This window comes from Dendrobium catenatum, unplaced genomic scaffold (assembly GCF_001605985.2).
Source record: "Dendrobium catenatum unplaced genomic scaffold, ASM160598v2 fragScaff_scaffold_659, whole genome shotgun sequence".
NCBI classification, from domain to species: domain Eukaryota; kingdom Viridiplantae; phylum Streptophyta; class Magnoliopsida; order Asparagales; family Orchidaceae; genus Dendrobium; species Dendrobium catenatum.
The window spans coordinates 625,063-640,110 of record NW_021319121.1 but is presented as its reverse complement, the minus strand read 5'-3'; the positions used below and the strand labels follow the sequence as shown (position 1 = coordinate 640,110).

The 15,048-nt window shown below is 31.8% G+C and overlaps 2 long non-coding RNA genes across 2 annotated transcripts; both read right to left on the bottom strand.

The window, feature by feature from the left end:
* Positions 1–1,074: 1,074 nt before the first annotated feature.
* LOC114579831 lies at positions 1,075–2,044 on the bottom strand. Its single transcript, XR_003701026.1, has 2 exons — positions 1,379–2,044; positions 1,075–1,237 (listed from the first exon to the last, which is right to left on the bottom strand). It is a non-coding gene; the product is annotated as an uncharacterized LOC114579831 (long non-coding RNA).
* An 84-nt stretch (positions 2,045–2,128) lies between these two features.
* LOC114579832 lies at positions 2,129–3,189 on the bottom strand. Its single transcript, XR_003701027.1, has 2 exons — positions 3,069–3,189; positions 2,129–2,994 (listed from the first exon to the last, which is right to left on the bottom strand). It is a non-coding gene; the product is annotated as an uncharacterized LOC114579832 (long non-coding RNA).
* Between the last annotated feature and the right edge of the window lie 11,859 nt (positions 3,190–15,048).

The window sequence follows — 15,048 nt, the reverse complement described above, 5'->3', positions numbered from 1 at the left end:
AAAAATCGGTTACAAAGTCCTTAAAAGGACCCACCAGCTCTCTACTGCTCTAAAGAGCTACAATAAAAAAAGATATAAAAAAACCTAGGAGCCGGTAGTTCCTTATCCTACGATTACAAAAATAATGAGCAAAGTAAACCGGGCTGTGATTAAACAGCACCCAAAAAAGGAAGATCCAATTAATCGCATTCAGCACGAACTTCCTGCAAAAACTCAAAATAGAAAAGGAAAAAAAAAACTGCAAAAAGGAAAAAGGAAGAAAGAAGAACCTTGCATCCAATAAAGCTCCCAAATCCACTGGAGTTTAGTAATCTGCAAAAGTCATATTAGTTGATTTTACTGATAATGGCTTAGATGTCAATCAATCAATATTTTATATAGCACCAAATTAGTAGCTATGGATCTTAGCTTTCTTCTCACAACCATAATGTTAGTTGAGGCCTAACGCTAACTTCTCCTTCATCTATCACCATCAAGACAATTATCTTTGTCTTTGATTTCGTCTTAGATTATTTTTTTACTACTTCTTAAAGTAGCCTTTTAGTACAAAATTTTTAATTTATATACTAAAAAGTTATTTTAAAAAGCATCAAAAAAGTCGACCAAACGAAGCCTCAGTCATTTCTTGAATTTTAGTTTTACTCTATGTCTTCATTTGATACGACTTTCTTACTGCATCTTAAAATAATTTTTTAATAAAAAAAATTAAATTTTTAACTATTTTTATTATTTATTATTTATTTATTTTATAATTTAGTATTAAGTAAAATATACTTTATATATTAAAAAAATTTGATTTAAGCAAGATAGTTGAGGGTTGGCTGGGCGAAGACCGTGGCATTATGTAGTTGTCATTAAAATACTCAAAACACCTCAAATTTGCTTGAGAATTTTTTTTTTAAATAATATGATTTATTTCTTAAAATAAAAAATATTTAAAAGCAAATACAATATTTTAAAAAATAAATAAAAGTTAAAAAATAACTCAGTGAAACTTACAAAGAATTTTTTTTTAAAAATCCAAAATATAATTACTTCTATTAACGCGTAGGCCCTTCAGTGAGATTTAACTATAAAAAAAAAAAACTTCTATTAAAAAAACCCTAAATAATACAATAACCATAGCCAGAGTTATTTAGGGTTTTTTATCAACATCTGATCCCTCATGCAGAGATATCTCTCAGTACAGATATAGTTCTTCAATTGACCAAGCCAGTCTTGCTTCATGTCCAGCTACCTAAAACAATTATGTTATCCGTAAAGTCAACAACCTCGATCAATCCTAACATCTCTGAACTGTTTCAGAGAAACAAATTATATCAAAATATTTCAATACAAAAAAATAATAAAGAAGAAGAAGATATTTAATATTACTGACCTGTTATTTAATTATATATCAGCTCCAGCCTCCATGCATACAGACTTTCAGACTGATCTCTCATGCAACAGGTTCTTATGCAGCTCATGCACCTCTTTTTCGTTGACCATTCGACCTTGAATCAGATCCCAATTACTCGTATAAAAATTCTACAAAAAATCTCTTTACAGATTTTGAAATTAATATATATATGGAGAGCTACAGAATCAGAAAGAATTGATTTGGTAGAGAAAGCCAGTTTTCTCTTGAAAAACTTACATTCCATGCAACCAAAAAAAAAAAGAAAATTTAAGCCTCATTGAAAAAGATGAAAAAAAAAATTTTTTTGTTGGAAATCTATTGAAATTTTAGACAGAATTATGAATCTTTTATGTTGGAAGTTCCAACATAATCTTCTGTTGATAATTTACATTAAGGATTCATTTGAGACGGTTTTCTTACTGCTTCTTAAATCAATTTTTTAGCACAAGAATTTTAATTTCTTACTATAAAATGCTTCAAGAAATAATGAGAAAGCCGTCGCAAACGAAGCCTAAATATTTTACATCAAGAAAATTTTAATGATGCATTACTTCAAACATCAGAAAGGTTTAGTAGCATATCATGCTATAATTTAATAGTATTTATTAGTAATTTAATTAACTTTAAACTTAAATCTAAACATAGGCAAAAGTATTCAACTCAAACAATTTAATCAACAAAAAGAAAATTTAAGCCTCATTGAAAAAGATGAAAAAAAAAATTTTTTTGTTGGAAATCTATTGAAATTTTAGACAGAATTATGAAGCTTTTATGTTGGAAGTTCAAAAATAATCTTCTGTTGATAATTTTCATTAAGGATTCATTTGAGTCGGCTTTCTTACTACTTCTTAAATCAGTATTTTAGCACAAGAATTTTAATTTTTTACTTAGAAAAATGCTTCAAGAAATAATGAAAAAGCAGTCGCAAACGTAGCCTAAGTATTTTACATCAAGAAAATTTTAATGATGCATTACTTCAAACATCAGAAAGGTTTAGTAGCATATCATGCTATAATTTAATAGTATTTATTAGTAATTTAATTAACTTTAAACTTAAATCTAAACATAGGCAAAAGTATTCAATTAATTCAAACAATTTAATCAACCCAGCAAAATTAATTATTTGGTTTATCAGAGCTTGCATGTTATTAACCAAAGCTTAATAAGGTTGATTAACAGACCCGATTCTATTGAATTAATTGTCTGTAACTGAACTTGTTTGCCGAATCGATCAAATTATTTTCCAAATAACAAATATTTTTGTTAAGATAAAACCTTGAATGTTCTGAAATATCAAAAAATACACTACAGTTTCAGAATTAAATTTGAAGGAGAATATTGTAAGCTAGCCCCTCTTTGATTGTGTTCAATAAGCAGATTATTATATAATGGACCTTTAAAAATGCTAATAAGGAGATAATCGATCGAATAATTATGCTTATTAATTAAATTCCTGAAGTAAAAATTTGTCTTCTTCCAGGTCGAACGGACAACGAAGAACAGGCTGATGAGCTTTGAGATCTGCTCTCTTGAGAGAAACCATGACGTCGATTTATGTTACACATACAGTATGATTCCACCACTGCGTCGATGTCCTAAAAAAAAGGCCAATTAACAGAAGAAAATGCTATATAGATAAATAATATTAATGGATGGACTACGTATGTACCTTTGAATGGTCCATCGCCATGGCCGAAAGCTCTCCAAATGTATTCTATTCTTGCTTGTTGCTTGGATGGAGAAGGCCAGCTTCATTTATAAGGTCGGGAACTCTAACTACCAGTACTGGAAGAGTTCACCTTCGGCTAAAGTTAAATATTGACTTGTTGTTGAGCATTCTCATGTGCTTTCCTAACTAGAAAGCTAATTTTCTATAATTGATATAAAAGGAAAAAAAAAAATGGTGTAGCATGTATTAATGGACCAACTTTAAGAAGAAAAAGTGATAAGAAATATATAATAAGATAAATTGAATGCAACAAACATGAGACATGACTGTTTATTTATGTGAAAATCATAAAATTTAGCTTAGTTGAAATAATATTATTGCTAAATTCCTACATTTTTATCTATTATGATGTGATTCATTTGAATTTTAATAAATATAAGTAATGCATCATAATTTTCTTTTAGCATTAAAAAAATTATAATATTTTTTTATGAAAAGAAATATAACTATTCTAATGATTTAATATTAAAATAACCTAATCCATTAATGCATTATTAAAATAACCTAACCCTTTAATATTAAAATATAAATTTTATCTAAATTCTTTTATAAATTCAAATTTGAGAATAAAAAAATTATAGAAAAATATTCATAAATTAACTAATTATGTCTAGAATATTATGGTAATCGGTTTGCAAAATGGATATATGAACACTTATGCCGATAAGCGTTGATTTCTTGAAAATAAACCTTTTTGATTTTTTCATTAGGCTGACATGAAGAGAATGCATAACAGAGAGCTTGGGGAGGAAGTTAGAAGAAAAAAAGAGGAGAGAGAAAGAGAAAAAGCTGGTTTTGGGGACTTCGAGCCGTTTTCGTTTGTCGCCCCAATTGGGAAATATGTTCATTAAGGTAAGTCATATTATGTCTATCTCAATTTTAAAAATACCTAGTTTTTTGTTAATTTTAGGATTAAAATTATGTTTCCGTTAGCAAAAAATCCGATTAACTTTGCACTGGTAAAACTTTTACATCATAATTTTTATATGTTATAGAGATTATGATTATGCACATTTTGAATATTTTTTAAAAATTTTATAACAAGGGTTTTGAAATTTGTGAGGTGTTCATTGAATATAAAATAATATTGATGTTGAAAAATAGTAGTGTATTACAATAAAACTCTTAAAATATCATTTTGTGCAATCCCTGATAATTTTATAAAAATGTGTATTTTTTCTTAGTGGGATTTTCGGTTGCCCGAGGTTATAAAAAACTATGTAATTTTGATACATGCTGACTTACTATTTAATTGTTATAATGTTATGATATATATTCATATGTTATTAAACTATATATGTTGGGAGTCATAAGGGGCCAAAATCCTCTGAAATTTTATTTGTGTTAGACAATTACTATGAGTAATTATAAGGGACCAAAATCTTTTGAGATTATGTCTGAGACATGGATATATGATATATTCTAGTGCTATAAGCACAAAAAAGAGCAATAAAAGGCCAGAATCCCTCGAGGTTCTGTCTAGGTTCAAGAAATATGATATGAATTTCAATTTATTTATTTGTTCAGTACTATTATTTAAATCATGAAATAATTATTATGCATTTATCATATCTCTCAGTATAGTGATTTATTTAAATTGTATTTAATTACTTTTAAATATTCAACAAAATATTTGATAAAAAAATATTTAGAAATTTAGATTGGCTTGTTTGGTCTGCTTAGTTGTTGTAGCTCACTGTGATTTTACTTCTGGTTTTAAGGATCTGGGAAGGGGAAGAAGATTGTGGACTTGCTCTTTAGGATCAAATTTGAGGTTATAGGTATTTTGCTATTTTTATTTTTGCACAGTCATGACTAGTTAATTTTTAGTTATGTAGCTTTTACATGTAGTCATATATTGTAATGTAAATATTTATTTTGATGAAATAAAAGAAACTTGGTGGACGAGTTTATTTTATGTATTAGAATATTTTAGTAAATTTGTAGTATGTAGTTTATTTTAATGAATATTGATAAAAAAATTGAAATAATTTCAAAAAAAGATCTTGGCAAGCGCCATAATGACATCACAAAAATAGCGCAATAGTGTTAGTTTATTATTGGACGCGACACTGCCAATCTTTCTAGCATCGCATCGACAGACACATGTTTTGTATTTATCTATAAATAGTTATTATGTTATGTTTATAATAGAGTTCATTCACTTAGATACTTTAAGTATAATTAATAGTGCTTCTTTGAATTTCCTTTAGGGCGTCAACTAATAAATTTTAGATAAGTATTTGATATCATCATTAGAGTGTTTGATTTGTGTTTCTAGAAGCAATTATGTAAGTAAAAAGGAGTATAGATAAGATCTATTAAACCTATCTGATGATATCTATCTCTCATATTATTTTTTCTATCATACTATCTATGGAATTGAGTTTGCTTCAACATTTCTTCTTGTCTAGCTAAATTCTCTAGTTTTAAAATGATGAAGTAAATATCATATGAAGTAGTAATGAGTTCTCTTATTCTATAAATGATTAAATAATATTTTTTATATTATTAGATCTTAATTTAATGCATATAATGGCTAGATATGTAGTTAAAATCAGGTGTAATGTGGAGCCTCGACGAAGGAAAGCATGCATAACCAAGAATATTGAATTAGTAGAGTATGAAACATACTAAATTTTTAAGGAGATGAAATAGTTATAGGAAGTTAATAGATATTCTTTGTTCCTACAAGCTCGACAGAAATTTAGGAATGCATATACTCTGACTAATATCACAATTAAAAGAGAATCATTAGGAAAAACATTTTATTTACATTCATCAAACAAAAATATTATATCCATATAGTATATTCATATTATTTATCTAATTTTATTTAAGTGATTGAATCTTCATGATAACTATTTTTATTTGAGTAGGATAATTGTTGTAATTTTAGTAGATAATACTAGTGAATTGCAAGTTAGCATGTATTTCTCGTGGGATCGATACTCTACTCTATCACTATATTACTTGATTCAGCACGTATACTTGTGTATATTAAGTGAAGTTTTTATGATTTTTATATCAAAGTAAACCTAAGCATTGTTAGAGATTGATAGAGTCTAAAGCATTTCACAATTCTTTAGGTTACTCCATAGTCCCCATTATAGGCTGAATTAAGTTCAATATAAGATTGGATTTCTTCTTCTTCCCATTTAGCAGAAGAGTTATCAGAAGGACATTCATCTTCAGTAGATTTAGGGGCTATTTTGGAGAGAGCTTCAAATTTGTTCAAATAATTATTTCCTTTCATATGACCAACAGATTGCTCACCCAGAGAAGCAGTATAAATGTTGTGAGATAGGAAGCAGAGGAAACAATCTGGACAGCATGGGAAATATATTCAGTCGCAGCAAGAGGGGCAATATTTTGATTAGTAGGATTACCAATAGATTTACCATCAGTTGAAGTTATTACAACAATAAGGTCGACACCCTCAGAGGCTTCTTTACAAAGATCATCCACCTTAAGCATTATTTTGTTTAGATCGAGGGCCAGTAACCAAGTCATTGGGTGGGTTTTTTGAAACAATGGTTGCATTAGGTATGATAGCATGAGAGTCTAGTTTGACAGATTCCTTATTTACTAAGGGTATAAGTTTGGAAGCATTTTTTTTTTCAAGTGTGGGCGAGGGCGATAAAATTCTAAATTTTTATTTCCAAGAGACTTACAGTGGGAACATCGTTTAAAACAACCATTTGAATATAACTAAAATTTTTTGAACCAATCCAGAGGGAATCAAGAAGCTCGATTTTGTAACATCAAGTTCAACCAATGTGCGAGCTATAAAGGGACAAATTCCTGAAGCCATAGCCCCATCAATTTTCAAGGGATGGCCAAACATCTACCCCAATCCATGTAAAATGCAATGAGACAATAGATGAAGCTTGAGAACATAAAATGAAATCCACACTGGGGCAATCGAAGATTCAACAAAATATCAAACATTGGGTCCATTTGATTAGTTTTATATAACAATTTAACACAATGTAAGCACGACGATAAAAAAATACTACTATAGTACATGTCATTAGAAAGTATGATAAGAATATGTTGAGGGTTCAAAGAGTAAAGGAGAAATCTACATAAAGTTTTAGCGAGAAGAAAAATTTACGGATCAAATCAAGATGAGGTCGTCTTGATGTGAACTTGCTAAGAAGAGCAAATTCAAAAGGAGCGGCTAGGGCATGAATTTCTTCCTTAGAAATTAAAAGGGTAGACATACAATGATTAGATGTATGTTTTAAGAGAGGAAAAGAGTTTGAAGAATCAGAGAATGCAAGGTTGGCCTTGAAAGATTTAGACTGATTTTTTGAAGACAAAAAACCAGGATCCACTTTCAAAGGAGGAAAACTATTATTCTTGGAGGAAGATGGATCCTAAGGACCCATAAAGACCAAGACAAAGAAACATGAAGAATAGCAAGCAAAAAAGGTCACGTAAGAAAAAAGCCGAAAAATGGAAATGAAAGAAAAAATAAAAGAAGAAGAAAAATAAATTAGGGAAAAGTTGAAGAAACTTCCCTCGGAGGCAAGATGATTAATGATCCGACGAGAAAGAAGTGAAAACAATAGAGAACACTGAGACCAGGGAGAGACGGGGACAGAGTACCAAACTCTAGTAAAGAGTTCAGAAGATATCCTTTTTCAAATTATCAAAGATTTATTTTTAGTTTTTTGTTTCATTATATAGCTATGATAAATGATGTATTTTATGTTTATGCAATGATCTTAATTTTGATTTGCAAGATTACCAAATCATTTATATTTTATGTTTTTACGAGTATGGACATGAAAATGTAGGTATATTTATAGATGGAGTGTATTATGATACCATATAGAATAACAAATTTTATGAGTTTGTCTTAAATAATGTTTATATGAGAGCAGTAGGGGCAAGCTCTCTATTTGATGTACATGGGAAGTTAGGCATCAGGTTAATAGACATATGATATGTTAAATAGGAGTTAACTTTTGAGAGAGGTGTCGATAATGAAATAGTTATATCTTAATATGATGATATCTTTTTAGGAAGAATAAAGCACGAATAAGATTTATAATTTTTCATGTCATACTTGAATTGCCACTTTAATTGCAACAATTATTCGAGCTTTATGGTGCACGAGAATTACGATAATTTCTCGATATTTTATAAATTCTATATCATATTTGTGTTCTATAATGAAGTTTCATATAAAAATAATACATAATCATGCCCATGCCTTTAATTACTCACCATGTAAAATAAGAGTTATATTTTTAATACATCAATAGTGAGTCCTACCTATTTGTTAAAGTTTTTAGGCTAACAAGTATCTATATATTAGTATATTTGCCACAACTTAAGCCCTAAACATTCCACCATCCTAATAATTAAGTTGAAGATACAAACCATTTTGCCTTGATTCTATCACATTTTTTTATTAAATTTAAAACCATATCTTGTATTTTATAAAACAACAATAATACATAATCATGCCCATGCCTTTAATTACTCACCATGTAAAATAAGAGTTATATTTTTAATACATCAATAGTGAGTCCTACCTATTTGTTAAAGTTTTTAGGCTAACAAGTATCTATATATTAGTATATTTGCCACAACTTAAGCCCTAAACATTCCACCATCCTAATAATTAAGTTGAAGATAAAAACCATTTAGCCTTGATTCTATCACATTTTTATTAAATTTAAAACCATCTCTTGTATTTTATATAACAACAATAAAGATAATTATCTTTTGGATTTTCTAATATGATTGTGATAGAAAGAATTGTCTAATAATTCAAAGAAAAATATAGGTTTCGTTTGGGACAGTTTTTTTACTGCTTCTTAAAACAGCTTTATGATACAAAAATTAAATTTTTTATACAAAAAAACTACTTTGAGAAGCGATAAAAAAGCTAGCCCAATCGAAACTATAATCTGAATTAAATATAATTTAGAATATAACACATTGCTCATCATCACATGCTACTCCTCACCAACAAATATGTAGTATTCTTCAGCCTTGGATCATATGTACTCCACAAACCTTCCACAAATCCATACAAGCTGATCACCAATAATTGAGGAGATGGGTACAATTGAAAGGTGGGGCATATGGTTTTAATTTTTTGTAAGAACACATTTATTATTTTTGTACTATAATGTAACAAATTGATGAAGCCAAGCTTGCCATCCATTTCTCTTTATAAAACTCTAAATTTTTGTTCGCTGAACACATGCCCGACCATTGAACATGAAGGATAAAAAGTAGGGATTCTATGTAATTAGAATATTCGTAGCAGTAGAAAGAGTGTTTGACTTCTCGATTTTATATGAAAATCTAACACATATATAGATAAAAGAAGTTTCAAATGAGATAGCAGAGTATTTATTTGAAAATTTTGAAAAGAGAAAAAATTACAGGCCCTGGTCTAAGATCTATTATGTAAATAGATTATGGAAATTAGCTATTATTCTCAATCGGATAAAATGTGACTACAAAGTTGAAAACATTTGTTTGGTCTCCAATTGACACCGCCTCTGTCGTAACAAGGCGTGATCACCGGTCGTCTAGAGCAAACACACGGGCATCTAAGATCTCCCCGTGCTTCGTACCTGCACAACAGATAACAAGAAGCAAAAGGCGGGAAAGAAGACAAGAAATGAAACAGAGCTGAGTCTGAACTTCTACTAAATTGTTCACTCTGATTTCTTACAATTCAAGTTATTTAAAGAGAACTATAAAGAAGGCCAGATACAAGGCTACACACTCTAAGCTACACACATTCACATCTTAACAACGTTAGCTCCTGCGTCACCAATAATTACTGTAGAGGTTGTTGAAGAGATGATGGAGGGTGCTAGCTAGTGGTGGTTGAGCAGTGAAGCTTGAGTGATGATGGCCAATTGATAGTCTGACAATGATTATCGGACAATAATGGTTGGATAATGACAGTTGGGCAACGGTAATCATCAGCATCAAACTCCGGGTGGAGCGCTAAACGTTTTTAGACCTACAAGCTATCTCCAATCTCAATTCAAAGTCTAGTATATTCTTTATGTCAAAAATGCAAGTCTATTTATAAATTTTTTGAGTGATACTTAAGTAATTTTAACGAAAATTCCATCAACACTCCATTATATGGATCATGTTGATTCCTTCGATCATACACCATTATTTTAGCTTTTAAATGCCTTAATAGCATTAGAATTTAGTGATCTAGGACTTGTTGGATTTTTTTTCATTGAGATTCTCATTTGATTACAAACATGCATAAATTGAAGATAATTTATCCTTCAATTAATGCCATGAAAATTTTTGAGTTCATTTGGTCTGATATTGGATTTCTTCAGCCGTCATTGGATTTGCATTACTGAGACATTCAGTTTGATCATAAAATTGTTGAAATCAAAATTTGAATGATCCTAAATTTAATTCTGAAAAATTACGACTCAAATGCAACATTGATATTCTTGTCTTATAAAGTGGATTTTTCCCATGATGTATTCGTAATTTTTTGAGGGATCTATATATTTAGCTTGTGTTGATATATTTGTTTGAAAATCTCATCCTCTCGTCTATCAATTGGTCCTTTATCATCTTCTCTTGCATCCCTAAAGCCAAATTGTATTGTTAACTACCGAAGCACTTTAACAGATCATCTTTTCTTTACTTTTCTTTGTTCCAAACAAACAAAGCCAAATTGTTGGGGATGTGAAAGTAAACCACACAACACAACAAAAAAAATAAGAAAGTAACAATAGCGGAAATAAAAGGAAACCAGGATTTACCGTGGGAAAAAAACTAAAATCAAGAAAAAATCACGGAACCATACCACATCAAAAAATTAACTATTAAAATAGGGAGAAATAAGTACAAATATCTTTTCTTTCTCAATCTCTCCTTGCTTTTCTTCTCTCTTACACATTTTTTCACACTTTAAACAAAAGAGAAAGTCAAGTAAATAACACCAAGAGATGTCAACCTTAGGAAAAAACGAGAAAGAAAACTATTTAGTCCCCCTCAAAGCATTGCGGTGCTAGTTTGGAGCAGTGTGGCGCTCAAACCTCTGATCCTAATCTGTCTGTCAAAGCTGCGATGCTCAAATACGTAGTGTTGCGACATCGAATCTAGAGCACTACAGAGCTCCGCTCTCTGTCATTTCTCCTACACAACGCTGGGTGCTTGGGTACACATCGCCGAAGTGTTGTACGGATAAAAAAGGGTGCAAATCACCCAAACCCAATTAAGCAGGTGAGGGACCCCATCACCCACCCCACTTAGTGAGCAAAAGAAATTAACTTGAGATCTAAGACAACACAATCAGATTCCACACAAACTAAGTTCTTCCTGTAAATGCATGAAGAGTTGAAGACTTGTGGGCAGCACACAAGTTATTGGAGTCCTTCAATAATATTACAAACATTTGCTTTTATATATTGTTTGAACTAATATGGGATTCTCTCTACCAATGATAATAACTAAACATTTAATTATCTCATCCTAAGTATGCAAAGTACTTGACGTAAGAATTGGTTCCACCAAAATCATGGAATCAATTCCAAATCTTCAAATGATTTTTGCCGTTGGAATAATTAAAGCAATTACTGTAAATGTAATTTTAGTTTTACGTTTCCTAAGGACTATATAAGAAACGAGTTGTTACAAGCTTAAAAATTGGCAGAAGTTGACAGGTTTAGAATTATGTCAGCAGATGATCATACACACTTGGCTTTCCTCCCTTTTCCTTTTGAATGTGACTTTTGTTTGTCTTTCTCGCAGCAACAATGGAAGCAGAATATGGGGAAACTTATGTATGATTGCAACTTTAACACAACTTAATTTCAGCATTATCACTACAGTAAAGTCAGGTTTTTGCGACAAAAAATCCGCGGCAAAATAAAGTCAAATTCATTGTAAATTTTATTTTGCGTCGGAATACGTTCTGACGGTAAAAGCTGCGTCACAAAAGAATTTATAATGGATTAAATCCGGCGCAAATATTTTGCGGAGGATTTACGATGTAATTAAATTCAAGAAAATGACAAATTTTGTTTTAGCTGATTTAAATTCCGTCACAAATTATGACGGATTTACGGCGGATTTGCAGCGGAATTTCCGTAGAAAATATGCCGGAAACTTGTATCATAAATTAAAAAAAATCAGCTCCTAAAATCAGTTATTGAACTTTTCAACAATAACAATCCAAGAAGTTCAAAAACGATAGTTTTAATTATTATAAGGAAAATATACTAATAACCCAAAAAAATTACAATAGACAAACCACACCGAGCAGAAGAAAAAAGACCAAAAAATAGGGAGTACTACAAGCTAACGGACCATCCAGTAAGCATAGACACACCCACGGTTGCCACCAGTAAAAAACGACCGGGACGCGAGCCCCGACCACATCATTGCCCTTAGCCTCGCGTTGCAGCAAATCGAACATTAAAGCCAAAAAAATTCGAAAGGATAATCAGCATGACGAAAAATAAAACGGCACGTCAAATCATCTTCTACGGCGACCTCTCCCCCAAAATTTCCCTCGAGTGGCATTGGAAGAACGTTCAAGGGAAAAATCATTATCAGACTCATAAAATTCAGAATCAGCTTCCTCATCCGACGAATCAATCAACCAATTATTCTGATTCCTAATCTCCATGCCCGAAGACTTACCCACACAGTCAGCCATCACTTGTGAATCAACCTCTTTTACTGGAATCTCAACAAAACTGTTGAAAATTGGAATACCATCCTCTCTACCCAGGATGGACACACAGCCTCAATCCCACCCGGATCCACAGCAACAGACACATAACCATCAGCACCACCTTCCGCATTCTCTAGCACCTTTACAACCCCATTAGTATTCACAACACCCTGAACAGGCAAACCAATAGAAATCTCAACATTCACAACAACAGAATCTACCTCCGGCACCAGAGCAATTACTGAAGAATCCAAAATACATCCTGCCGAACGCACCCATCCAGCAAAACCTCGGGTACAAAAGGTATGGCATTAGGTGATAATAAAAATTCATCCGCAGCAAGAATTACACCATTACAATTACTCACACCCACTGGATCAACCAAATTACCAGGGGCAATCCCAACAGCAGGAGAACATCCCAAAGGTTCAATAGAGGGCAAAATCATCCCAACAACCTCAGAATCAAACGATAGTTAATAATGCTAAGATTCCAACAAACAATGATAAAATAAATATAAGAAATACACTTTTGTACCATCAAATTCAACTGCTCAAATTTACAATCACATTCCATAGGATTCTACAATTACTGCAACACTATTAAAATATCAAATATTCTTATACATAAAAAAAGCATAAAAAACCACTACACTGACAATTAAACAGAATTTGTATCCTCACTATCTTGCTCGGCCAATGAAGACACATGTTGATTTCCACCAATCTGCTATCTCAATGTCCAAACTTCATCCGATATCTGAATGTTAAGGTCCGCTTGTGATTTTAAGATATTTTAAGCTATACTGTCAAGTTAGTCACATGTTAGCTATACAAGCTCTCAGTTAGAGTAGCTGGAGGCAGAAGAGGATTGTCCCTCATACGCGTAGGAATGCGAGCCTAATCCATAAACTCGTCCATTCTGCATTCCACCTAATGCATGCAACTAAGTGCAGTAGTCAGAAGTGCTGCGGAACGCCCAGAGGAACTCTCTCCAGCTGCAATCTAGCTCTCTCAAAGTCATGTATATTTATCCTACAAAATATAACATAAGATTAATCATTATATTATCATCACTTATAATATTTTTTAAGTATTATAGTCTTATATACTTACAGATGTTATCCTTGCTCGCTCATCCACCTACTGCTGGTCCTCCTAGAGCTTGTGAATGTGACTGCGCAACTCAACTGTAGTGAGTTTTCTATTAAGCATCTCATTCTACAATATACTTAGATTAACATGCATAATCAAAAAATTATTAAAATATGTTAAAATTATTTCAACATCTTTTGCGCTTAGTGTGTGAAACTATGTCCTCAGTATGGTTGGAGCTACCTAGACCCCCGATGTTTTGAGTTGGATTTTATCTGTTCTTCTCTCTCCTTATCATATAGTTTGGGCTGTCCCAAGCACTGCTGAACTCGACCCAAACACCCTCTTCAATCCAAAGTGGTTGCTTGCCTGTCCGATGCATTCCTCCACTTCAACCATATAAAATGAGCATATATGTGACCACCAAACTCTTTGGCGATTCTCTCTAATATTATCTCTTCCACTGGAGCAACTCCAACAATGTCACGAATATGCTTATTTTGTAACATATCTCTAAAAGTAAAGCCACACATCCACTTGAGCATTCTCATTTTTGCAACACATAATTTAATATTATGCTTCTCTTTTAATGGTCAACATTCTGCACCATAAAAGAATTGTAGATCTCACCATATCTTATAAATTTTCCCTTAAGTTTGAGGGGGACTTATCTGTCATACAACAAGCCCGATGCATTCCTCAATTTCAACTATCCAACTTGATGTCAACTAATAATATATCCATCTATTTCACCATCACTATGAACAATAGACCCAAGATATTTAAAATGTGTAGTCATCAAATCCCCATCTAATATTATCAACAAAACCATACCTTCGCAACAAAACTCGGCTCAGTGGCAAGGAGGAGTTTGGCTGATGAGGGATTTGGAAGAAGAAGTGCGCAGAAGGAAGAAAGATGGGTACCTTTGCAAGACCAAGCTCCTGTCATCTCATCGTGAAGGAGTTGTGACTTTGGATACCATAGAAGAATGGCGGGAGGAGGTGTGACTTTGGATCCGATGGGAAGGAAATTGAAGGCTTCATATGCAACAAGAAGAAACGCTTTTGAAGGCGGAGACAGGAATTAGAACGTCGTTGTCAAAGGAGGAGAGGCCACGGGAAAT